Source organism: Mastigoproctus giganteus, chromosome 2 (genome assembly GCF_048544385.1).
Source record: "Mastigoproctus giganteus isolate SK-2022 chromosome 2, ASM4854438v1, whole genome shotgun sequence".
Classification (NCBI taxonomy): Eukaryota; Metazoa; Arthropoda; class Arachnida; order Uropygi; family Thelyphonidae; genus Mastigoproctus; species Mastigoproctus giganteus.
The window spans coordinates 93,105,244-93,131,269 of record NC_143576.1 but is presented as its reverse complement, the minus strand read 5'-3'; the positions used below and the strand labels follow the sequence as shown (position 1 = coordinate 93,131,269).

At 37.4% G+C, this 26,026-nt stretch overlaps 1 protein-coding gene across 5 annotated transcripts in view; it reads right to left on the bottom strand.

The window, feature by feature from the left end:
* Nucleotides 1–20,798, bottom strand: part of Gapvd1 (GTPase activating protein and VPS9 domains 1) — a 442,880-nt gene extending 422,082 nt beyond the window's left edge. For all 5 annotated transcript variants that reach the window (XM_090389457.1, XM_090389454.1, XM_090389464.1 and 2 more), the window contains exon 1: nt 20,684–20,798. The gene's annotated coding sequence lies outside the window, so the exon portion shown is untranslated. The remainder of the gene's footprint in view (nt 1–20,683) is intronic.
* Between the last annotated feature and the right edge of the window lie 5,228 nt (nt 20,799–26,026).

Below are 26,026 nucleotides of genomic sequence, written 5' to 3'. Positions count from 1 at the left end.
TAAGAGGTTACTGTATAAGCCTGAACATGTTGGGCTTACACAGAAGATTCTAGGATTGATTGCAGTGTGGCTGCAGGGCAGAAGGAAGAATGTTGTAATTAATGGATGTTCTTCTAATTGGTGTAAAATCAGAAGTTGGGTCCCCCAAGAACCAGTCTTGGACCACTGTTGTTTCTGATTTTCACAAACAACATCAATAGAGGGCTTGATGTCAAAATTTGCAGACAATGTAAAGATTATGAGAATCTTTAATGATCTGTGCCAAGCAGTCCTCCTTCAGAATGACCTGAACGGGCTTCAGGAATGGTCAGAAAAGTGGCAACTAAGTTTTAATGCAGCATAATTCAAGGTCTTACACTTGTGGAATAGCAACCCCAAAATAAATTATACACTTAGTGGGGTTGAATCAAAAACAGTAGAGGAAGAAAGGGATCTGGGAATTACAATATGGACTGATATGAGGTTTCTGAGCAGTGTAAACAGATGGCAAGAAAATCTATGATGTCCTATTGTTGCTTTATCAAACAATATCCTGTAGAAATACGTGAGTCAGAATCCCACTGTATAAGGCAATTGTAAAACTGCATTTTGAATACATGTCCAAGTATGGAAACCTCATCTGAAAAAAGAAGGTGAAAGGGTTCAAAGATGGACAACTCACATAGTAAGATCAGAAAAAGGGCAATCATACAAGGTAAAACTGATTATGTAGATTACAGAACGACCACACATATCTTAGAGCATATCCGATCGATGTTTAAAAGACTCTGAGAAGGGTTAAATTGAATGAAGGCAGAATTTTCAGTGTTATAGAGAATACTAGAACAGTCTAGTCTGAACCAAAGAGGTTTAGACCAGACTGTTCGAAGTTTTCTTTAAGCCAGCAAGTTGTTGCTTACTGGAAAAAGTTGCCTCTGTAGGTAGAAAAGGCTGACAGTCTGCAGAAATTCAATAGTCTACTGAATAGTTACCCATGTGAGGAGGGAAGTGCATAATTTGTATTTTCTTATCAAATTTTTTCTCTTTTTTTTTTTGGCTGGTGCAGAAAAAAACCTTGCACTATAAAAATACTTAATACTAATACTAATTTGCCTTTGTAAGATTCCTCTGAATATCTATTATAGAAATCATAATCATTTCAGTTATCAAATAATTTCCTTATTATTAGAATAAATATATTCAAACTACCTTGTATTTTGGAGCTCTGCGGCACCCATTTCTTCTGAGGTACACACTTCGTATAACTTAACATAATAATAAAAAATTAATTTACTAGTTAAAGAATAGAGTGGGCCAGTAAATCAGAATGCTTTTAACAGGAAGACTCAATTTTCAAGATACTGACTGGAACTTGTGGATTGGTCACTAGCAAGACGTTTGTGGATTTCATGGATGACTGTTTTCTACAGCAGCATATTAAACAAACAACAAGAGAAAAAGCAATACTCTTGATCTGGTTATCAGCAGTGATTCTTCGTGCATTAAAAATCTGCAGATAAAGGAACCACTTGATGGCAGTAATCACAGAGTACCGATGTGGTATTTCCTGAACGATGTAACTACCATCGGGGGTAAGGGGAAGGGTTTTTGCTTTCATAAAGATGACTATGGTGGTCTTGGACAGTTTTTAAATTCTATAAAGTGGGACCAAATTATGATAAGCTGAAACAGGTTGGAATCACAGGGAAAATCCTTAGATCAATAGCAGGATGGCTTCAGGGCAGAAAGTTGTGATAAATGGTTATTCCTCAGATTGGGTCAATGTAATAAGTGGAGTTCCCCAACGATCAGTATTAGGACCACTGTTGTTTTTGATTTTCATAAATGGCATCAAAGAAGGGATAGAGGGCGTGGTGTCTAAATTTGTAGATGATGTAAAGATTGATAAGAGTAGTTAAATGATCACTGCCAAGCAGAGCTTCTTCAGAGTGACCTAGACAGACTTCAGGAATGATCGTTCAGAGTGACATAGATAGACTTCAGGGATGATCAGAAAAATAGCAGTTTTGCTTTAATCCCGCAAGGTGCAAGGATTTGCAACTGGGAAACAGTAACCCTAAAATAACTAAATAAACACTTGGTGGAGTTGAACTAAGGTCAGTAGTGGAAGAAAGGAACTTGGGAGTTACGATACAGTCAACATGAAGTTCTCTGAGCATTGTAAAAAGGTTGCAAGAAAGGCCCATGGTATCATATCAATGATCTATCAAATATTTGCTAGTAGAGATAAGGATATCATAATCCCATTATATAAGGCCACACTTGGAATACTGTGTTCAAGTATAGAGACAGCACCTAAATAAAAAACAACAAGCTTCTTGAAAGGGTTCAAAGGCAAGTAACTCACCTGGTGCAATTGGCAAAAGGGCATCCATATGAGGAAAGACTTTGAATATGTAGATTGCACAGCTTGGAAACTAGGCACCTTAGAGGAGACTTGATTGAGGTGTTTAAGGCTCTGAGAGGCAAAAGTAAAATGAATGTTGTGGAAGCTAATAGCCTAAATAAATTTAAGGCTGAGCTGGACAGGCATTTGGAACGAATGGAGGGATGAAATGGGAGGGGTTTTTTTTTTGGCTGATGCTGCATAAGCTTGCTTTCTTGCATCGTATGCCTCTACTAATGCTAAGAGCCGCCAACACCACCCAAAATCTGTCGTGGAGAGACTGACAATTGCCCGGGAAGAAGGAGGAAGGGGCCTGGTAGACCTCATTGAGCAACAGAAGACAGCGATCGTTAACCTGAAGGATTACTTCCAGAAACACACAGCAGCACTCCACCAGGCCATAAGGAAGATGGACAAGCGGTATACCCCACTCAACCTAAGCGAGGAGTCCCCACCCCCAACCAGGAGGTACAAACAAAGCTAGAAAGATGAGCAGAGAAGACACTCCATGGTAGACACTACAATGATCTCCATCAAGATCACATTGATAAAACTGCTTCAAATGCATGGCTCACGAGCGGGACACTCTTCCAGGAGACTGAAGGATTCGTGCTCACCATCCAAGACCAGGTAATCAACACCAGGAACTATAGAAAATACATCGCCAAGGAGCCCGGAGTGTTCGATGACACATGTCGACAATGCCACCTGGCCTCAGAAACAATCCAACACATCACTGCGGGATGCAAGGTGATCATCCAGACTGAGTACACTCATAGACACGACCAGGTAGCCAGGATAATACATCAGAAGCTAGCAAGGAAATACTAGCTAATCGAAGAAAGTGTACAGTACTACAAGTACTACAAGGGGCTTAGAGGGGAACAGGTATCCTGTGTGTTATTAGACAATCAGCCTAAAACACTGATGAATCCAATATCTCTCTATTACAGAAGATTTAGAAAAAGTCCGGTTGGCCTGCCTTCCTAAAATAAACTCATGCACACCTCGATGGTAAGCCCTGTTACGTCACTTAGGTGGCAACGAACGTGTAGAGTGGTTCTCTTCAAGACGCCTGGTCAGCGTGAAGAGGAAAAGACCAAACCCTCCAGCATATGACAGCACGACAAAACAAATGGCCCTCAGTCCCCAGCAGCTTTCACTTACGGCAGCGAGAGGATCAGAGTGGAAGCAGAGGGTGCTAAGAATCTCTGGGTACGACCAGACTGCCATGCATGGAAACTGAACATGGCCTATTATAATGTAAGATCACTCGTCGGTGAAGACAGGATATTAGAGCTGGAAAAGGAATTAGAAAATGTGAATTGGAATATCATCGGTTTGGCTGAAACAAGAAGAAATGAATCACTTATAAGTTTATCAAGTGGAAATCTGCTGTACACCAATGGAAACAGTGAAAGGAGTGAAGGTGGAGTTGGGTTTCTGGTCCATAAAGGTTTTTAAAACAACATTTTGGAATTCAAAAGTACATCACCAAGGGTGCCAAGACTAATACTCAAGATTTCTAAGAGGTACAAGCTAAAGATTATAATGATTTATGCACCAACATCGAGCCATGATGATGAAGAGGTTGAAGAAATGTACACCGAAATTGAGAGTCTTCTAGATGAACAGAAAACCACTACACTATTATTATGGGGGACTTCAATGCTAAGGTTGGAAAAATACAAAACAGCGCAGAAATGGGAACTATAGGAAATTTTGGAATTGGTGAAAGAAATAAAAGAGGTGAAAGACTTGTGCAATTTGTAGAATCTCAAGGACTGTCAAATGAACACTTTTTTCAAGAAAAGGGTGAGCAGAAAGTGGACATGGAAGAGTCCAAATGGATTAACTACTAATGAAATCGACTTCATCCTCACTAACAGATGATGTATTGTGAAGTGATGTTACCGTCCTGAATAAGGTAAATGTTGGAAGTGATCACAGAATGGTAAGATGTACACGATATAGATGTAGGAAAGGAAAAAACTGACTTGAGTAAAAAATACAAAGGTCTTTGAGATAACAGAAGAGGAGAAAAAGCAGTATGAACTGGAACTTAACAAGTTTGAGCTTCTGCAGGCTGCTCAGGACCAAGATATCGACGAGGAATATTACAACTTTCTGAAAGTGATAAAGCCCAAGAAACCTATAGGGAAAAAGAAATCCAAAGAAGAAAAAATTAGTCAAGAAACACTTGTCATTATGAACCGAAGACGACAAATGAAAAGCAAGAAAAACATAGACAGGGAAAAAATTGAGTATACTGAGTTATGCAAAGCCATTAGAAAGAGACTCAGAGAGGACATAAGAAGATTTAACACAAGAAAAGTAGAACAAGCATTAAGGGAAAACAAAGGATTTAAATCAGCAGCCATGAGCAGTAATACAGAAAGACAAATGATACTGAAACTGAAGAATAGCGATGGTGTACTTATAAACAGCAGAGAAGGCATAATTCAAATAGCAGAAGACTACTATAGAGAATTATACAAGAAGCAGGGGAATGATGCCAGCAGTGGGGAAGATGGATTGCAAAGTAGCAACACATACGACATACCCGATATTCTTCCTGATGAGGTAGAACATGCATTAAGGAACATGAAGAATCAGAAAGCCCCAGGGGAAGATGAAGTTACTGTAGAGTTGTTAAAATTGGGAGGAAGAGACATAACACAAAAACTGGCAAGGCTCTTCATAAAGTGCATTAGAAAAGGTGTGACACCTAAGCAGTGGAATAATGCAATCATAGTTTTGCTGCATAAGAAAGGAGATAAATCAGAAATTGGAAATTATAGACCAATTAGCTTATTATCCCACATCTACAAGTTGTTCACAAGGGTCATTACTAACCGATTAGAAAGAATATTTGATGAGACTCAACCAAAAGAGCAAGCTGGCTTTAGGACAGGATTCTCAACTATGGATCACCTTCACGTAATATCACAGCTAATGGAGAAAGCAAATGAATATAAAACACCATTATGCCTGGCATTTGTGGATTATGAAAAGGCATTTGACTCCATACAGCATAAGGCAATGTTTCCGGCACTGGAAAGACAAGGAATAGATACCCCACATATTATGGGGTATCTATGCCTTGTCTATGCAATGTATCAACTCTGTGGTACTACACTGACAGTGGTAGAGAATGAAAGGGACCTTAAGTGGTTGTGCAGGCAGATATGAAGTTTTCTGAGCAGTGCAGACGGGCTGCAAGAGTAGCTCATGGTGTATTGTCGATGATATATAGGAACATTTCTAGCAGGGATAAGAAGGAGATTATTCCCTTGTATAAGGCAATGGTCAGGCCACACCTAGAGTACTGTATACAGGTCTGGAGGCCTCATTTCAAGAAGGATGTAGAGCTGCTGGAACGAGTACAGAGAAGGGCAACAAGATTGGTGAATGAAACAAAGGGGTGCTCTTACGAAGAAAGGTTTAAGTTTTGCAAATTACGGTGTGTGGAGACTAGGCACCTGCGAGGTGATCTGATAGAGGTGTATAAAGCCTTGAATGGTTTGAGCATGCTCAATGCTGATGGGATTCTTCCTCTTGCTCAGAATAATCACCTGAGAGGGCATAAATTCAAATTGAGGAAGGACAGATGTAGGATAGACATGAGGAAATTTGCCTTTAGCCAGCGGGTGGTTGGTTGGTTGGTTGGTAGAACAGACTTCCATCCCTTGTCGTGGAAGTTGATAGCCTAAATAAGTTTAAGGCTCAGCTGGACAGGTATTTCGAACGAACAGAGGGGTGAAGTGGAAGTGGTTATTTTTTATTTATTTATTTATTTTTGGCTGATGCTGCATAATCTTGCTTCAAATGCCTCTACTAATGCTAATTGTGATTTTTAAGAAAATATATGAGAGTGCTACCTCCTTTATTAGACTAGACAAAGACAGTAGGAAATTTAAAATCGAGAAAGGAGTTCGACAAGGAGACAATATCTCCAAAGCTGTTTACTGCTGCTCTTGAGGAAGCTTTCAGAAGACTAGACTGGTCGCAGAAAGGTGTCAATGTGAACGGAGAGTACCTAAACCATTTACGATTTGCAGGTGACATTGTGGTCATAAGCCACGATCCCAAAGAATTAGAGGAAAATCTTGATCAGTTATGCACAGTTAGTAAGGATTTTGGACTAAAAATGAATATGGCTAAAACAAAAGTAATGATGAATAAGTATGCCACAGAAAGGGAAATAATGATTGAAGGAGCAGTAATTGAAAAGGTGGAGTCGTATACTTATCTGGGACAGATAAGTATACGACTCCAAGAGAAGTCAAGAGAAGAATAAATTTTGGATGGATAGCATTCAGGAAATATAGTCACATACTGAAGAGCAATATCCCAGTTTGTCTGAAACGTAAAATAATGAACCAGTGTATACTCCCCACCATGACTTATGGAAGTGAAACTTGGGCACTCACCAAAAGAATGGAAGAGAAGCTGAGAACTACACAGCGAAGAATGGAACGAATTACATTGGGAATCAGACTGTTGGATAAGAAGAGAAACACATGGATTAGGCAGCAAACTCAAGTAAAAGACATTCTTAACAAAACTAAAGAACTAAAATGGTCTTGGGCAGGACACACAGCTCGAAGACATGATGACAGATGGACTAAGAAAATAACAGAATGGTATCCAAGAGGAGCTAGAAGGAAACCTGGAAGACAAATGCGGAGACAGATAGATGAAATTCATGAGTTTTTGGGTAGTAAATGGATGGCCAGTGCTCAAAACAGAAGGAACTGTAAAGTTGCTGGAGAGGCCTTCATCCTGCAGTGGATTGAAAATGGCTGATGATGATGATGACTACAAGTACAAATCCCAGGCAGTACTAGAGACCCCAACCCACAACTGTACTGGCACCGCACCATAATAATGGATAGGACAATTCGCACAATAGACCGGATATAACCCCTGTGGATAAGAAGGAAAAGGCTACCTATCTGATTGACATAGCGGTACCCAACATGGGCAACCTGCATAAAACCCATGGAGAAAAAAATCAAGAAGTACATGAACCTAATACAGGAGATCAAAGAGATGTGGCATATGCAACAAGTTACAACCATCCCGATCATCGTGTCAACCACAGATATGGTGCCAAAGACCCTACATAACAGCCTTGCAACAATAGGTCTCCCAGCAAACACCCAAAAGGAATTCCAGAAAGTGGCAATATTTTGAAGACTAAATGCACAAGGCATAAAATTTTATGGGTGAAATTAACTATATAATATCGGTGTAACTTGAGAAGTGTTATTTATTCAAAGTAGTGCAATACATGGTATCTCAAATAATGCCATTACACTACTTATGTAGTAAAATTTATAGGTAAACTATGGTGTATTTACACTGATATTATATAGTTAATTTCACTCATAACATATTATGCCTTGTGCATTTAGTCTTCAAAATACATAGTTATAGAAAAGTAAATAAAATGAGATTTATTATAAAATACTAGTGTGATCCTTGAGCTTGATGAGTTTTGGCTAACTTCATAAAATCTGGAGTATACTCAGATAGTAATAGTCTTAAGTCACCACAACTAACAATATACAAACGGTTTAGATTCTCTGCACTAAATCCTTGTTCGATGAGATAAGAAGATGGAAAGGCAATATAAAGAAGTTTTGCGTTTCTCCATTGAGCAGGAAATTTCACATGATGTTTTAGCCACGACTCGATGTCCTCTGCTGTTGAAGATTTGCTTTGATTCTTCATCACTTTGAAGCTCAACAATTTCTTCTTGCAAACTAAGTTCTTGGTCTTCTGCTTTGCAATGAATAAATTTGTTACCCAGACAGGTATTTCCAAATCAATCAAATCTTTAAAGTGATTCTCAAAGTCACTTTTCAGTGACTGTAGATATAAGCAATATTCTTCCAACTCAGTATAAATAGGATGTTTTTATGCTGCTCATGGTAGGAAACTGCAAAAAATCTCTTCTGCCAATGTTATATTTAAATAACTCCAACTTCATGATAAAAGTAGATATCACAGTATTAAATAAAATTAAACTTAAATGCTTCAACTGTCGCATCAGACCACCAAATGTCAATACCCCCCCTAAAGTTTGTAGTCATGCCAACTCTCCCTGAAAGGCTGTAATTCCCCCCAGGGGGCATTACCGCCCATGTTTGGGAATCGCTGACCTAAACCTAAGGAAGCCTCATTATTATGGTAAATGTATAACTGCCTCTTTTCCATCTGATTTTAATATCATTGTTAGTAGTCAAATGATAAGTAATGATAAACATGCTTATACAACATCAGCCAAAAAAAAAAAAAAAAATACTACTGACATCATTTGTCCATTCCCTCCAATAGTTGGTCTAGTTCTTCCTAGAATTCATTCAAACTACCCAACTTCCACAACAACTGATGAAAGTATGTTGCAGCAATCAACTATTCCTTGACTGAAGGCAAAGAGTTCCATACATCTATCCTGCAACCATACTTAATTTCAATTTATGTCTACTGAGGGCTGCTGGCTCAAGAGTATATCGTGTCCCCTTCGCCGATTTTCATTTTTTTTATAATGATTAATTTTACATTTTATTTACTTACAAAAAAGTAAATATGCAATATAACACGACATTTAAAATAAAACTCTTCATAAAAACTTTTAATTCAAATGAAAAAATCAAACTCTCAAGCACACATTACACAAATTACAGTACGCAAATTAAGATGGTATAAGGCCATTTTGAAATACTGTTTAAAAATATGTAAAACTCTAATTCCAAAAAGTTTTAATTTTGAATTTAATATTGTTTGTTTTTAACATGTTAACACATGCAATACACATATTTTTCTGCAAGCTTTGTTTTTGAGAGGATGGGGATGGCATTGGTGCCTGCTAAACCATCCCACCCCTAAGTCAGTGTCTACTCGGCCTTACCCTAAAGCCAGCCCTGTGTCCACTCGTGTAGTTGAGCACTAGGAACGATATCATCAGCACTAAATTTGCTGAATTCATTCAAAGCCTTAAATACCTCAATCAGATCTCCTAATAGGTGCTTATTTCTAAACACCACATTTTCTTTGTAAGCATACCCTTTTGTTCCCCTCAAAGAATATCCACATCCTTCTTAAAATGAGACTACCATACCTGTATGCAGTCTTCAAGATACAGTGAAACCATTTTTTATACAATCAATAATCACCTCCTTATTCCTACTAGCAAAATTCTAATGTGTCATTGAAAAAACACCATGAAATGATCTGACAGCCAGTCTGCACTGCCCAGAGAACTTCATATCTGACTGCATAATTACTCCCAGGTCTTCATTTTCCACTACCCTGAGTGCAGTAACACATAGCTGATATATAAATATGGGATTACTTCTTCCCATATGAAGTACCTTGCATTTGTCAATGTTAAACTTCAATTCCCATTTCTCAGCACTTCTACCTAATTTTTCTGGATCTTATTGCAGTAGCATACCTTGTTTAGTGTCATTAACAAACATGTCAACCTTTGTAGACATTAAGCCTGATACACCATCAATATCATTAGCATAGTAGACACATATGATGCAAGAAAGCAAGCTTATAGAGCATCAGCCAAAAAAAAAAAAAAAAAATTCCCATTGCACCCGTCTATTTGCTCCAAAAGTTTGTCCAGTTCTTCAATGAATTTATTTAAGCTATCAACTTCCACAACAATAGATGGAAGTTTGTTCCAGCAATCAACCAACTGCTGGCTAAAGGTAAAATTCCACACATCTATTCCGACAACTGTCTTTCCTCATTTTGAATTTATGCTCCCTCAGGTGTGTAATCTGAGCAAGAGGAAGAATCCCATCCTTACTGAGCTTGCTCAAACCATTCAAGGCCTTATACACCTCAATCCAGAGGCAGACTGGGTCAAAAATTGTAGCTGAATAGTGTTTATGGTCGCATTGTTTATGACTAAAATCACACCAGCCTCTATCGGTCTCTGGCCTCTAGCCCACAAGGATTTTCCCATTAAGTCTTAAGGCCAGTCCGCCCCTGCCTCAATCAGATCACCACGCAGGTGACTAGTCTCAAGACTCTGCAATTCACAGAACTTTCTTGATAAAAGCAACCCTTTGTTCCCCTCACCAGTCTCATTGCCCTTCTCTGTACTCGTTCCAATGGCTCTATATCCTTCATAAAATGAGGCCTCCAGATGTATACAGTACTCAAGGTGTGGCCTGACCATCGCGTTATACAAAGGAATAATCACCTCCTTATTGCTGCTAGCAGAATTCCTATATATATCACTGACAAGACCTCACAAGCTGCTCTGGCTGCCTGTCTGTAGTGTTCAGAAAACTTCATATCCAATCATATTGGTCAGAGAAGAACTCCTCTTAATGATTTCACTCTTACATTACTTTTCTTCTAAACAGCCACTGAATCTGTACAAATTATAGGCTGAAAAAATGCCGCAAGTGAGGTCAGAATGTCTGTGTGTCTGAAATTCTGCCCAGATAGGTAGAAGGGATTACATCATTTAACTCAAGACATGAGTGAATCTGCAAGGCTCTGGTGGTGGGGGAATTTTTATCAGCATGGCCAGCACATATAGGTAGAAGGAATCTATTTTGTAGAGATGGTATTCATTTTAACAAAGATGGTGCAAGAATTTTTGCTAGCATCATTCAGGATACCTTAAGGGTTTGGGGAAACTAGTTGAGAGTAGGGGGAAAGAAGAGTAATATAAATCCACATTTATCTGATGATATGGGTCAAAGTACAGTAGAACTTTGATTGTCCGTCACCCTATTCACTGTCAGTCTCTGTTAACCATCATTTAACCCCCACTATACCATAATCCATTGTGATATTGGCGCCACATGTCACTCAGTCTTTGTTTGCAAGTCAATGTATATGGTTGTACTTTAATCTCTTCTTTCATATTTTAATTTTTATTTAGTAAACCCATTGAAATGACAGAGAAATGTAAGCGAGTAGTGTTGTGACTATCACAAAAAATTGAAATAATCAATCGTCTAAGAAAAGGTGAAAGTGCTATAGCATCATTTATGAAAGTATAGCATCAGTTTATGGAATAGGAAGAACAACAGTAAATGATATGAAACATGATGCAAACACAGTTGAAAACCACGTGTCGAAAATGGAAACCACCGATGGTAAGGTTAAAAGTTGTAAAACAATGAAGCTTGTTAAAAATTAATGGATACTGCAATGTTTAAATGGTTTGTTCAAAAAGTAGCCAAGGAATTCCATTGTCGGGAGCTATAATAATCGAAAAAGCCATTGAAATCAATAAAAATCTAGGCAGAGATCCTTCATTCAAGGGTAGCATCAGATGGCTGGAAAAATGTGTTTCACTGTGGTATTCGACAGTTGTCGATCAAGGGCGAAAAACTAAGTGCAGATAGCACAGCAATTTCTGTTTATCATTAAAAGTTACAGAAGGAAATACTTGACGAAGTTTGGTTAAGGACCAAATATACAACTGCGATGACACTGGCCTTAACTGGATGGCACTACCTCAAACAACACTGGCCTCAATGACCAAACATATGGCACCAGGATATAAGATGCAAAAAGATCACATCACTATAATGGTATGTGCTAATGCCAGCAGTAGTCATAAATTGCCTTTGGTTGTTATAGTAAAACCAAAAAAGCCTAGATCATTTAAAAATATTAATTTAAATGCTTTGACAGTTAAATATTTCTCACAAAACAATGCATGGATAAGCCAAGATATAATTCATGATTTGTTTCATAAAATATCTGTACCATGTGTAAGATCACATATGGCATTAAAAAGTTTACCACAATATGCAATTCTACTGATGGACAATGTGCCTACTCATCCTATACACGTATGTGATTTAAAAAGCAACGATGCCAAAATATCATGCCACTTTCTGCCAGCAAACACATCTCTCATTCAACCGATGGACCAAGGTGTGATTGAGGGTATGAAACGTCATTATCGCAAAATGTTCATTCAAAAACCTGTTTTGGTAGAAAATAAATTAGATGTGATAGAGTTTTGGAAAAGCTACACTATTAAAGATGCAATTTTCAATGTCGCTGATGCCTGGAATGTTCGAACATAACTTGCAGTTATGTTCGAACGTTCCTGGTTTTAAAAATATTTCAATAGAGGAAGTAAACGATTGGCTGTATATGGACAAAATGAACGTTGGATGTGAAATTTTATAAATTGTGCAAAGAGTGATGACAATTCCAGATGATTCTGAAACTGAAGAAGAAAAAGTTGCTGCTGATGGAACAACAAACATAATTAGCCACTGTGAAGCTGAAACTATGTTGTCAAAGTGAATTGAGTGGGTGAGGTACAAAAAGAAGCAGATGCTACGCAAGTCTTACTTTTGGTAAAATTCGTAACACTGCCTCCCAAAAGACTCGAGGAATAATGAAACAAAAGAAATTGCTTTTTTAGAAAAGAAATTTAATTATGTAATATTGTTTTCCTTTAAATTTCTTTAACGACATTAGAACAATGTTGTATGAATGTAATTTTGTTTTCTTTTAAATTTTTTATGACATTACTAGACAAAATATTAAGTCAAAATATATTAAAATAATCAAAATACAGGAAATCCCCGACTTACATAATACTCGACTTATGCAAATTTGACTTTACATTAGTTTTTGCTGGCCAGTGCAAGCTGAAAAAAATATGGAAAAGTATTTTGCAGCTGAGGGATAAATGGAGATATTGTGAAAATAACACACTGCTTTTTTTTTTTTGTAATTCGTTCCAAGTCCTTGGAAGTTGAAAATTTTGCTATATTACTAAGTTATTTTTCTCTCTAAAAGGGCATATTTATTAATGAAATTGCACTACCCTTTCATCGTTATCATATTATTATTATTTATTATTATTAGCCACATGGTACAAGGAAGCCTGAGGCTTATGCTGCACCAGCCAAAAAAAAAAAAAAAATCCCGAATTACAATGAGAGAGAGAGAAGTAGAAAGGAATCACCAAGAAAGAGAAGAATGATGATATTCAGCCCAGGACCCTGGGTTTTCCAAGCCCATACTCACCAGATATGAGCCCCCGGGGTTTAATATATGTTCCCATTATAAGAATCAATTTTGAATGCCTTTGTGATATTTTTCTAAAGCATATTTCTGGAGGTCGTGACCAAAAACAATAAAAACAATTTGCACTTTCTGGTTTATTGGGCTTGTCTGTTAGTGCATCTAATTATAAATGGGTAGTAAACTCGATCTTATTGCATTTGCAATAATACCGATAACTGGAATTCTGTGAGTCACGGTATTATGGTGATTATGGTTAATACGGTTTTTAAGTTACAGTATTATGGTGAAATGCGTTTCCCCTTCCACGAAATCTTCACTCATGTAAAAAACAAAGTTTCTCAGAAACTTCTCTTCATTTCGATTTATGTATTACAATGATAAAGGGAAAGCAACCATGGAAAGTGCAAGTGGTGGTAGTGCCAGGAAGTGAAACAAAATTGATTTAGAAATGTTCCTGGTGAACCTTAGAAAAACCCTGGTGAAAATGATTAAGAAGTACAAAGCAAGACACAGTTTGTCATCTATTGCAAGAGAATTAGATCTCGCTGCTTCAACAGTGACTACTATTTTAAAGGACAGTGCGCGTATAAAAGAACATGTCAAAGGATCAACACACTTAAGATCAACCGTGATCACAAAACAGCGTTCAGGTTCTATATCGAAGATGGAACAGCTATTAATAATATGAAACAAAAATCAGATTCAGAAGCGAGTGCCTCTGAGTCCAATGGCCATTCAAGCAAAAGCAACAAGTATTTACGAAGATATTAAGGATAATACGGCAAACCCCAACTCAAGTTCGTGACAAGCAACGGGTGGTTTAATAGGTTAAAGCTTCGTGCTGGTTTGAGTGAGAGTCATATTTCTACTGCAAAACACGACTTCGCTCATCCAACCTGTGGATCAGGGTGTTATTTCGAATTTAAAAGCATACTATTTACGCACAACATTTTCTCAGGCATCTGCAGTAAATGGTAAGAAATTTACGAATTTGAGACTTTTGGAAATCTTACAATATTAAATTGTAATATTAAACAATTAATATTAAACGGCATATTAAATATTAATAAGCCCTGGGTGGAAATTAATAAAAGTTGTTTAAATGGCGCATGTAAGAAAATATGCCGATGGCATGTAAAAGGCTCTGAAGGATTTGAAAAAGAAGAATCATATGAAGAGGTTCATATGAAAAGAAGAATCATATGAATCATATCAAACCTAGCCATCTGTAATGGCTAGGTTTGAGATGGATCCTGACAGAGAATGATTCTTAAAAGTTAACAGAGGGGTGAATGATATGCTTGCTTGCTAAAAAGAAATTATGATGAAAAGAAAAAAGCCACTGTCCAGTCATCTATTAATATGTTTTTTAATAACATACACGTATAAGTTATAAATCCAGTTTAATGTAAGAATACAAATATATACTAACAGTTTATATTAGTATATATATTTGTATTCTTACATTAAACTGGGTTTATAACTTATACGTGTATGTTATTAAAACCATGGACCCCAGTACACCAGGCCCATTCATTACTATTAATATGTTCTTTTGTAAAGTTGAGCGGCCAACTCCTACTAAATCTCCACAGCCATCCACCTCCACAGCAGCGTACTTATCAGCTAAAGGTCGATTCTGGCAATGATGCTTGAGAGGTAAAACTTACTGACTATGCCTGTCTCCTCTCTTTTTTTGTAATTTTACAATTTTGAAATTTTTTAAATTGCATGCTTTTGTAATTTTTCCTACATATGAGATAAAAAATTGAATAAATATAATAAATAATTCTATTTACATGTTTGTTGAACATTTTATTGAGCACAGCTGCGAGTGCTTTACAAGCTTGGGGGAAATTCCAACTTACGTAGAGTTCTGCAGAACGCAACCCTTACTTAAGCAGGGAGTGGCTGCAGTAAGTCAAAATATTAAAAATATTTTGACTTACTTACTATGATTTTTTTATGACCTGGTAAAAAATAAATAATAATTAAAGTTTAATTAAATTTCATTAGGTTATGTATTATGTAATAAAATAAACAAGTTAGATGACCCGGTCTATTATACGTATAATGTTTTTAATGTACATATTCTATTATCCATCCATTCGATTATCCATCATTGTCTCGGTCCCATACCCTGGCAGACAATTGAAGTTCTGCTGTAGTGCTTGCACTCACCTCAAGAATTCCTGTTTGTTGGCATAACAACTGATGTTGGCAAGATGTTCTAAGAGTAGCAACATTTCAAATGAGTGTGAAGATAAAGCTAAGGTAACAGGCCTAAATAACTACAAGGGGTGTGTCAGGATAGTAACCACAGAAGAATACTAGTCTTAACTGTGTCTACACTAATGTCAGAAGTATTGTTAATAAAATGGTTGAATTTGAACTCCTGGCTAGGACAACTAATGCCGAGATAATAGGACAAACAGAAAAACGTAGTGCCATCCGGAAATTGGGAATGACAAGTATGGCATGAATAATATATTTAGGAAAAATAGGAAAGAGAGAAAAGGCAGTGGGGTCATGCTTCTTATCAAAAGCAGCCTGAATGGAAAAAGAGCTTTTGCCAAGTCAGAAGTTGCATCAGCCAGCATACAATATGTGTGGTACTAGTTAGTTGGAAACAAAGGTATAATGAGAGTGATCTACAGACCAAAATATTGTGAAGAATATGACGAGAGTTTCTACATGCAGATGGAATGGGCAAGCAAGTAAGCATGCATGTCTTATTATGGATGGCTTCAATCTGCCCCATACTGACTGGAATATAAGTGGGAGGGGAAACTCACCATGGGAAAACTTATTTTTAAATAAATTGGGCTGGCAGAGCTGGCCAGGCTAAATGAGCACAAAAAGATAGCATGGGATAGTAACAGAAAGAGTGACAAAAAGTACTAAAGCCAACAAAAGCTACAAGTTTATCTGTAATGGCACGACGAATAACATTTGGGAGGAGAAGGCTGAGTATGAGAAAGTGCTAGCTAAGAGAGCAAAGAATAGGGACAAGGAATTTTTCATGTCTGTGAATACAAGGAAGAAAATGAATCAGATCCCTTTGTACTGGGTGTGGGAGTCTTATATAACCCAGCTGATGTTGCTGATCAATTGAATAGGTACTTTGCATCAGCCTTTACTGACAAAAGACCCTTTATGTAAGTAAGGATCCCAGAGTTGATGGCATATACCCACTAATTTTAAAGGAGGCTTCCAGAGAGTGTATAGAACCACTGAGGTTAATTTTGAGGACATCTTTGGACTCAGGAGAGAGAAGGTGAAGTAGTTCTAAGAGTGAAGTCAATAACTATAGACCTGTTAATCTGACTTGAGTGGCAGGGAAAATCTTGGAGGCAATGATTAAGAGTGCAATCTAGGAACATTTAGATAGAAATGGCATTCTGAAGAACACACAACATGGTTTATTAACAGAAAATCATGTTTAACAACCTAGTAAGCTATTTTAACACAGTTACTAATGAGCTGAATGTAGGGAACAATTTCAACATAGTTTACTTGTATTTTAGCAAACCATTTGACTTAGTCTCTCATGAAAGGTTACTGTATAAGCTGGAACACAGGATTACTGGGAAGATTCTAAGATGGACTGCTGGGTGACTGCAGTGCAGAAGGTACAGTTTTGATTAATGAATTTTTTTTAGATTGATATAACAACAGAAGTGGGGTGTCCCCCGAGGATTAGTTCTTGGACCACTATTGTTTCTGATTTTCATAAACTGATTTTCATCAATGAAGGAATAGAAGGCATGATGTCAAAATTTTCAGACAACATAAAGATCGGTGAAGTTAATGATCAATGGCAAGCAATGCTCCTCCAGGATGACTTGAACAGGCTTCAAAGAATGAACTATTTTTTAATGCGGCAAAATGTAAGGTCTTACACTTGGGAAATAGTAAACTCCAAAATAAATTACACACTTGGTGGGATTGACTTAAAAACAGTTGAGGAAGAAAGGGATCTGGGAGTTACAATATGGGTTGGTATGAACTTTATCGATAGGTCATCATGGAATTTTCTGGTTGGTATGACCAGAAAATTCCATGATGACCTATCGATGATTTATTGAACATTATCCTATATGGAGGTCATAATCCCACTGTATAAAGCAATAAGCTAAGACCACAACTGAAATACTGTGTACAAGTATGGAGACTTCATCTGAAAAGAGACACTGCTTCTCAAAAGGGCCAATGACCTGCATTGTAAGAGCGACCATAAGAGGAAAGACTCCGATTATGTGTGCTACAAAGCTTGACGAGTCACCCCAGAGGGGGCCTGATTGGGATTATAAGGCTCTGAGAGGGGTTAGTAAAATGAATGGTGTAATTTTCACTGTCATAAAGAATTCCAGAAGTAGGGTCCATAAATTCAAATTACAGGGGAAGAAGTTTAGACTAGTTGTAGGAAGTTTTCTTTTAGCCAGTAAGTCATTGATTACAGGAACAAGTTGCCTCTGCAGGCAGTTGAGGCAGTGACAATGTGAATAAATTCAAAGGTTAACCTTCTTGAAAAGAGAAATGAATGTTTTATTTTTTTTTGTACAGCCAAAACCTCCTTTAAGCTTCTAGACTCCATTAAAAATAGGGCAGTAATTAATGAACCGTCTCTCATGAAGATGTTCGTTTTTTTCCAAATCCTTTTTCTTTAACTACTTCCATGGGCTCTGTCCTTTTGAATTGGCATCTGTAATTTGGCTCCTCTCTTCTGATCCGGTCCAAACAAGTGCCTCTACCAATCAACATCCATTCATTGTCCAACTACTAACTCACAGCAATAACTTTTCCTCATTTATCCTTTCTGCTTCTGTTCTCTGGAACAACCTTCCTTTGCATGTATTTCCTGAAAATTACAATCAATAAAAATTCAAGTCTAATGTCAACAAATATTTTTTTTCCTTCTCAATCTTTAACCCATGCATGCACGATACTAAATACTACAGGTTCTAATACCTTTCGTGTTTGGATTCTAATAAAATAAAATTTTTGAAGACTAAATGCACAAGGAATAATATGTTATGGGTTGAAATTAACTATATAATATCAGTGTAAATACACCATAGTTTACCCATAAATTTAACTACATAAGTAGTGTAACGACATTGTTTGACAATTTGTGGCTACCTTCACAACGAGATACCAGGTGCTGCACTACTTCGAATAAATAATTTATTATTTATTCGAAGCCTACTGTTATTTTATCAATCTTATTTATTATCAATCAATGTTATTTATTCTCAGTGGGCACCACTACCCAAGGGTGGTGGTGCCCACTAAGAATAAATAACAGTAGGCTCCTCTACTAGAGGAGTGTTATTTATTCAAAGTAGTGCAATACCTGGTATCTCATTGTGAAGGTAGCCACAATATGGGATAAAATCAAATGATGCCATTACACTACTGATGTAGTTAAATTTATGGGTAAACTATAGTGTATTTACACTGATATTATATAGTAAATAAAATAAAAATATATTTCTGTGTTAATGCCTATCCTTTCTTATTCCACACATATATTTTTTATTTTGTAATTTATTCCATAGCAATGCTATCACTTCTTTCCTATCTAACAGTAAATATATTTGTGAGTGAGGTAATTTTTACCACAGTGTGTGGTAAAAATTATCTCACAGAAATATATTTACCGAGTTGTGAACACAAATAAGTTACCAAAATTTTTTCAAAGTTTGTGTTTTTCCAAAATCATGTTTTCAAGCATGTGTTAATAAGTCATGAAATTATGCCAGTCTCTGATGATATGGAAGCCCAGACCAAATGAGTGCGAAGTGTGTGCCAAAACCCTATACTGTCAGAAAGAGAAAGAGAGAGAGTACCAACTATGAGCCTGAGCCAGGATACCAGTTCTGTACATGTACAGGACAAGGTTGCCAACTGTCCCGATTTACAAATGAAAATCCTGTATTTTGCTTTATGCTAAGCAGGATAGCAAAAATCCCACTTTCATTTTTTTTAATGACTGATACATCATCAGTTTATATGATTAAATTAACAGAATTCATTCTGTCAATTCTGCACACTAATGGCATAACTGAGTAAACCTTTAGTGTGAGAGTAAAATTAAATAAGCTCAAGTGTGTTACAATATTTACAAGATTTCCTTTTTGTGCTTTTTTTTTTTTTTTTGCTCAAACATTTGTTAATTTTGTTGATGTGTGTGATATATACCAAAAATAAATATTTATAAAATATAGCAAACAGTGATATTTCCCCCCCCCCTTTGGGAGGGTGGTTTAAAAGGTTTGTCCCAATTTGTGATTTAAACATTACTATCACATGATACTCATGTGTGCTGTATATAATAACATGCTGCACGTTCCTTAGCCATTACTTCTTTTGGGTGAGCGTTCCCCCGCAGTTCAATTGTCACGATTTCAACTTTTCAAAATATGGTAATTCTACAAATCCTCTAATATATTAAGACAAACCAATAACATTCAATAGTAAAATCAGTATTTATTTATTTATTAATTTTAATTATTATTTATTTATTAATTTTAATTATCTATTTTTCTGTCAAACATTTATTCTACACGTGCATTATATTTGCATGTGTGAGCCTTCTAAATAGCAACAATCATTCTAATATTTTAGAAAACTTTTTTTTTTTTTTTGGGAGTTTAACGGAAAAGCTTTGAGCCTACTTATTATTATTAAAATAATAATAATAAGCAAATCTACAAACCAAAACGACGTTCCACTTCAGTTCGAACATTATACACACAAAACAGAACTGCTGTTTCCACTATACTTTTTTTTGGAATATCGGCAGCCATGTTGATTATTTTTATTTAGGGTTCCTAATAAAATCGAAACCGTATAGATCTATCTGAAATTGTGAAATAATGCTTCTCTGTATATTACAAAACGTGAGTTTTTTTTTGTTTTTTTTTTTTAATATTAAAGCGAGTATGAGCGGAGACTACGTGTATAAAATTATTTAGAAAGTACAGAACCGAGGACATCCACTAAATGTGTCTCCAGAAATGAGAGACGTAACTATTTCCAACATTTTTTAAAGATTAATCAATTACATTACCTCTTGTCAAGTTACTCTTAACTTGACATAACGTGTTAAAGTAAAGAATTCATCTCCAAAAACAGGTGCACGTACATAAACACATCGACATGCTGGAATTTTTATTATTTTTATAATTATTACTCAGAAGTCATGCTATTTAAAATAAATCAGTGAAAAAAAAACAAGCTTAACTTTACCATAACAAAATTCAAACTTCGACATCACAAACAATTTAGAACTCTCAATAACGTTGAAATATACAGCAAAAGGAAAGCTAACATCAATACACCCACACATCATGACTCCGCCATCACTGTTGACGTTCCTTGGGTCGCCATTTCACTCTAGGTGTCGCTGAGTAATTGCAGATTAAGCATAATCCATGGTTCAACCATTACATTCATTCATTAGCATTAGCATTAGCATTAGTAGAGGCATTTGATGCAAGAAAGCAAGCTTATGCAGCATCAGCCAAAAAAAAAAAAAAACCCACTTCCACTTCACCCCTCTGTTCGTTCAAAATACCTGTCCAGCCGAGCCTTAAACTTATTCAGGCTATCAACCTCCACCACAAGGGATGGCAGTCTGTTCCACCAACCAACCACCCGCTGGCTAAAGGCAAATTTCCGCACGTCTATCCTACATCTGTCTTTCCTCAATTTGAATTTATGCCCTCTCAGGTGATTTTTCTGAGCTAGAGGAAGAATCCCATCAGCATTGAGCATGCTTAAACCATTCAAGGCTTTATACACCTCTATCAGATCACCTCGCTGGTGCCTAGTCTCCAGACACTGTAATTTGCAAAACTTAAGCCTTTCTTCGTAAGAGCACCCCTTTGTTCAATTTGTGTAGCAGTCTTCCATGTGCAACAGTATCAAAAGCCTTTCTAAGATCCAAGTATATAATATCAAAGTTATTCCCTGCATCCAGTTCTTTTGTGACTGCATCATAGTATCCAATCAAGTAGTTGGTCAGGCAAGACTTCCCCTTAACAAAACCATGCTGTGTCTGAGCTATAACTGAAGTCTTGTCTAAATGATCCTGCAGTGCTTCTTTAACCAGTGCCTCCATTAATTTTCCTGGAACAGAAGTTAAGCTCACAGGTCTATAATTACTTGTGTCAGCCTTTGATCCTCCTTTGTGAATTGGGGTCACATTTGCACATTTCCAGTCTATGGGTACCTCCCCTGAGTCCAAGGAAGCTCTCATAATTATGGCTAAGGGTTTGCTTACTTCCTTTGCTGCCTCCTTTAATATAACTGGATAGATCCCATCCACCCCGGGTGCCTTTCTTGTGTTTATCTTCAACAGTTTCTCCTCCACTTTACTCCCAGTTATTTCAAGATTCTGTAGCTTACTGCAAGAGTTGAACACACCTCTGGCATTCCCCTTGCTGAATAACTCCTCATGTGTGAATGTCGATGCAAAATATTCATTTAGTTTGTTAGCTACCTGAGCAGGATCATCAACAGTTGACCCATCAATATCAAGTGGACCAATCTGATTCATCCCCTTCCTTCTAGAGTTTACATAAGTAAAGAACTCTTTGCTGTTTTTCTTTGCATCCCTTGCCAATGATTTCTCGTAATCTGCCTTCGCCTGCCTAACCTCCTTTGTAACTTGGTTGCATATCAACTTGTATCTATCATAGCCTTCTGTGTCATGTGTTAATTTGTAAGTATCCCATGCATTTTTCTTCTCTGCCATATGCCTCATTAGTTCATCTGACATCCATTTTGGCCTAAACCTTGAACAATATTTCTTAGTTGGTATGTAAAGCCTAGTAGCTTCCAAGGTAAGTTCTTTGAATGCTTCCCATTTTGAATTTGCTGTTGGTAACATCATCAGTTGGTCCCACTGTATAGAATTTAAATACTGTCTCAGTCCATCGTAGTCGCCTTTACGGAAGCAATAACCCTTCCCTTTACCCCTAATGGTAGTTACCTCTTTGAGTAAATCCCACTTCAGCACACTGTGATCACTGCCACCTAGTGGTTCATTTATCTGCAGATTCTTAATGCATGAAGAATCACTGCTGATAATCAAATCAAGAGTATTACTCCCTCTAGTTGCCTCCCGAACATGCTGATGTAGAAAACAATCATCCAATAAATCCACAAAAGCTCTGCTAGTGCGTGAGTAACCAGCCCCCAAATTCCAGTCAATATCTGGGAAATTAAAATCTCCCATTATAAGACTCTCTGATTTACTGGCCCACTCTATTTCCCTGTACAGTTCCTTATTATACTCATCAGAGTCATTAGGCCTATAGCACACTCCTACTCTCAATTTTGATCTCCCAATGCTTATGTCACACCAAACTGACTCAACACTGCACTGTCCAGCGATGTCGACTGGCTTCACTTCCTTGGTTTTTTTGTGTTTCTTAACTAATAGCATAACCCCTCCCCCCTTCCTATCCTGTCTATCCTTTCTGTAGACGTTGTACTCCCCAAATTGCAGTTCTGCATCCCTTATATCTGTGTGACACCACGTCTCTGATATCCCAACAATATCTGCCTTTGATGTTTTGAGCAATACCTCAAATTCATCAAATTTATTTACTAAACTCCTAGCATTGGTGTACACGAAAGTATACCTGCACCTGTTTCTATTCTTAGCTACCCTAACACAACCCATGTGTTTACTTGTACCGCAATGGCTCCCAGCAGTCTCTGAAATACCATGCATCTTGTTTTTCAGGCTTCTGCTCATTCTAATAAAAGCAGTGCAAGAATCTCTTTCACCTCTGCCAGTGGCTACTGTCAATCTATTGGTCTTTGTCTCCCCCCAAGCTAGCAGTTTTCCGACCCACCTAACACACTCATTCCTGAGCACGGGTGCAGTCATCAGAGGAGAACTTTGGGATAAACCTTCCAACCATATTTTGTTTTATATTAGATATTGTATATAACGCTAGCTATATGTAATGTACGATCCCCTCCCAAAGGCAAACATTCCAGGTGCAGTACTATTTCACAAATATTGATTCATATGTCATTATATACATATGATTGGTGTGATTTTTTTTTTTTTTTTTTTTGGCTGATGCTGCATAAGCTCATACACTTGCTTTTTTGCATCACATGCCACTACTACTATACTGTATGTCCAAAACAGAGTGAATAAACAGAAGTTTCGGGGTCATGTCAGGACTATTTTATTATACACCATTCTCCAAAATTTTTTTCACAACCCTGTTTTCATAGCCCCAGAGCTTTCCGGATTAAAAAAAAAAAAAAAGTGATTCAGACCTGTACATAAGAAAGCCATAAACACCATGCATGTTAGCTGTGCTCGATCTAGAGCATAGATACGAGATGAGTGATTTCGAGAGGGGCGCTATAGTCGATTGTCATATTGCCGATTCGTGCAATTGCTGACAGCCTACTTTTACCAAAGTCGACCGTCAGTGATGTTATCATAAAATTAAAGCTTCCATTTAGAAACCCAACAAAAACATCAATCAAGAGTTTAAGGTGTCAGCAGAGAAGAGCACCATGATTGGTGGGGGGTTGGAGCTCTTACCAAAAAAAAAAGGCTTCAGTTCTGAAAATTGCAACGACTGGCGAATAGGCACCTGCGAGGTGATCTGATTGAGGCTTTGAATGGTTTCAGCAGGCGCAATGCTCATGGGATTCTTCCTCTTTCTCAGATTATGTATATGAGGGGCACAAATTGAGGAAGGACGATTACAGAATAGATCTGGGAAAGTTTGCCTTTAGTCGGCGAGTGAGATGGCTTGTTGGAACAAACTTCCCTCCGTTGTTGTGGAAGTTGAGGGTACAGGTCTGCGCAAGTAGCACAGTGGTATCGTCACCATCCTCCCTACACCACACTGGGTGGAAAAAGTCCGGGTTAGAATCCCGTCGATGACGCGAGCAGGGGCGCGTTATCCACTAAGCAAAAAAGACATCCGTCTAGGGCTCCCATCAGAGGGGGCCCCAAAATCACAGTTTGAAAAACTCATTGCTAAATTTTTATTAATATTTTTAAGAGATTTTTATCGGAAACTGACTTTCTACCTGAACGTCAATGAACTTGAAAATTAATTTGAATATTATGTTTTCTCCAAAAATGGTTTTACCGATTTTGATGAAAATTTATATTTAGTTTTTCCATAAATAGTTGAGTAAATTGAAAAAGTACAGACTGCCTTGCATGGAACCAGCACCCCTGATAGCCTTATGCATAAGGGTGTTCCCACATAAAACGCAGCTGACCGCTTATCTGGAATCAGCAGCGAAATGCAGCTAAAGCTTCTAACAGGCTATGATAATAATTGAAAATGGAAGAGAAAAATATTTTTGTGAACAAATTTGAAAACCTTTTTTTATTTATTTATTATTTTTTTTTTTTTTTTTTATTATTATTATTAGCCATATGGTGAAAGGGAGCCCGAGACTTATGCTGCACCAGCCAAAAATTAAAAAAAACTCTCACGTTAACCTGAGAGAGAGAGAGAGAGAGAGAGAGAGAGAGAGAGAAGGGAATCACCAAGAAAGCAATAAAGAGAAGCATGATGATATCCAGTTCAGAACCCTGGGTTTGAGAAGTCCAAACTCACCAGATGTGAGCCCCCTGGCGTGATTTTCGAATTTACAACATGCTGTAAATCTTTCAAAATCATCGTCATTCCATACGGTGGCGGACAAAAAAACTGCTTTACATTAAAAACAAAAAATAACATTTGTAGTGAAACGTAGAAGATATTGTTTGATTACAGTCATTTTGTTTGTCGCAAAACAAAGGTGTTGCTTCAGATAACGCTTCTATTGCATCAGACAGTAATTGCAAGGTATTGCATCAACCGTTTCGATAAATACGGCGTTGGAAGGGTATACACGCTCATTAGTGTCCTGTTTTGCGGACCTGTTTTGTGGCTCCATACATTCAGTTGACACCAAGAAAAAAAGTGTAGCTGTTGCTCTGTCCCAGGAAGTGCTTTCTATGCGTGCTATCGTTGATAAAATAGGCTGCCACCAGTCAACGTTATCCCGGGTGCTGAAATTAAAGCGTAAAACCAGTCATGTGAAAAGACCTGGATCAGGCCGTAAAAGAGTGACTACGCCTTCCCAAGATCGATGTTTGAAAATTCCTAATCGCCATGCTAGTGCTCCCGATCTAAAACTGGACTTTGAGATGGCCTCTGCTGTTGAAACCAACTGTCCAAAGACGACTTTCGGAATGTGGTTTGCATGCCTAGAAGAAGCCTCTGTTGACCCAACAAATAAGAAGCGAATTGCTTGGATTAAAAGGCATCTTTCATGGAGAAAATTGTTGTTTTCTGTTGTTGTTTTGTGTATTTATAAATGATATTGATGATGGTATATCAAGCTTAATGTCCAAGTTTGCAGACGAGACGAAGGTTGCCACGGTTCTTAATGACACAGGATCTAAAAAAGGGTTCTTTTTTAGATCCTGCTGCAACAGGATCTAAAAAAGTTGAGCAGATGGGCTGAGAGGTGGCAAATGAAGTTTAACATTGACAAATGTAAAGTATTACATATGGGAAGCAGTGAGCCCAGAGTAACGTATCT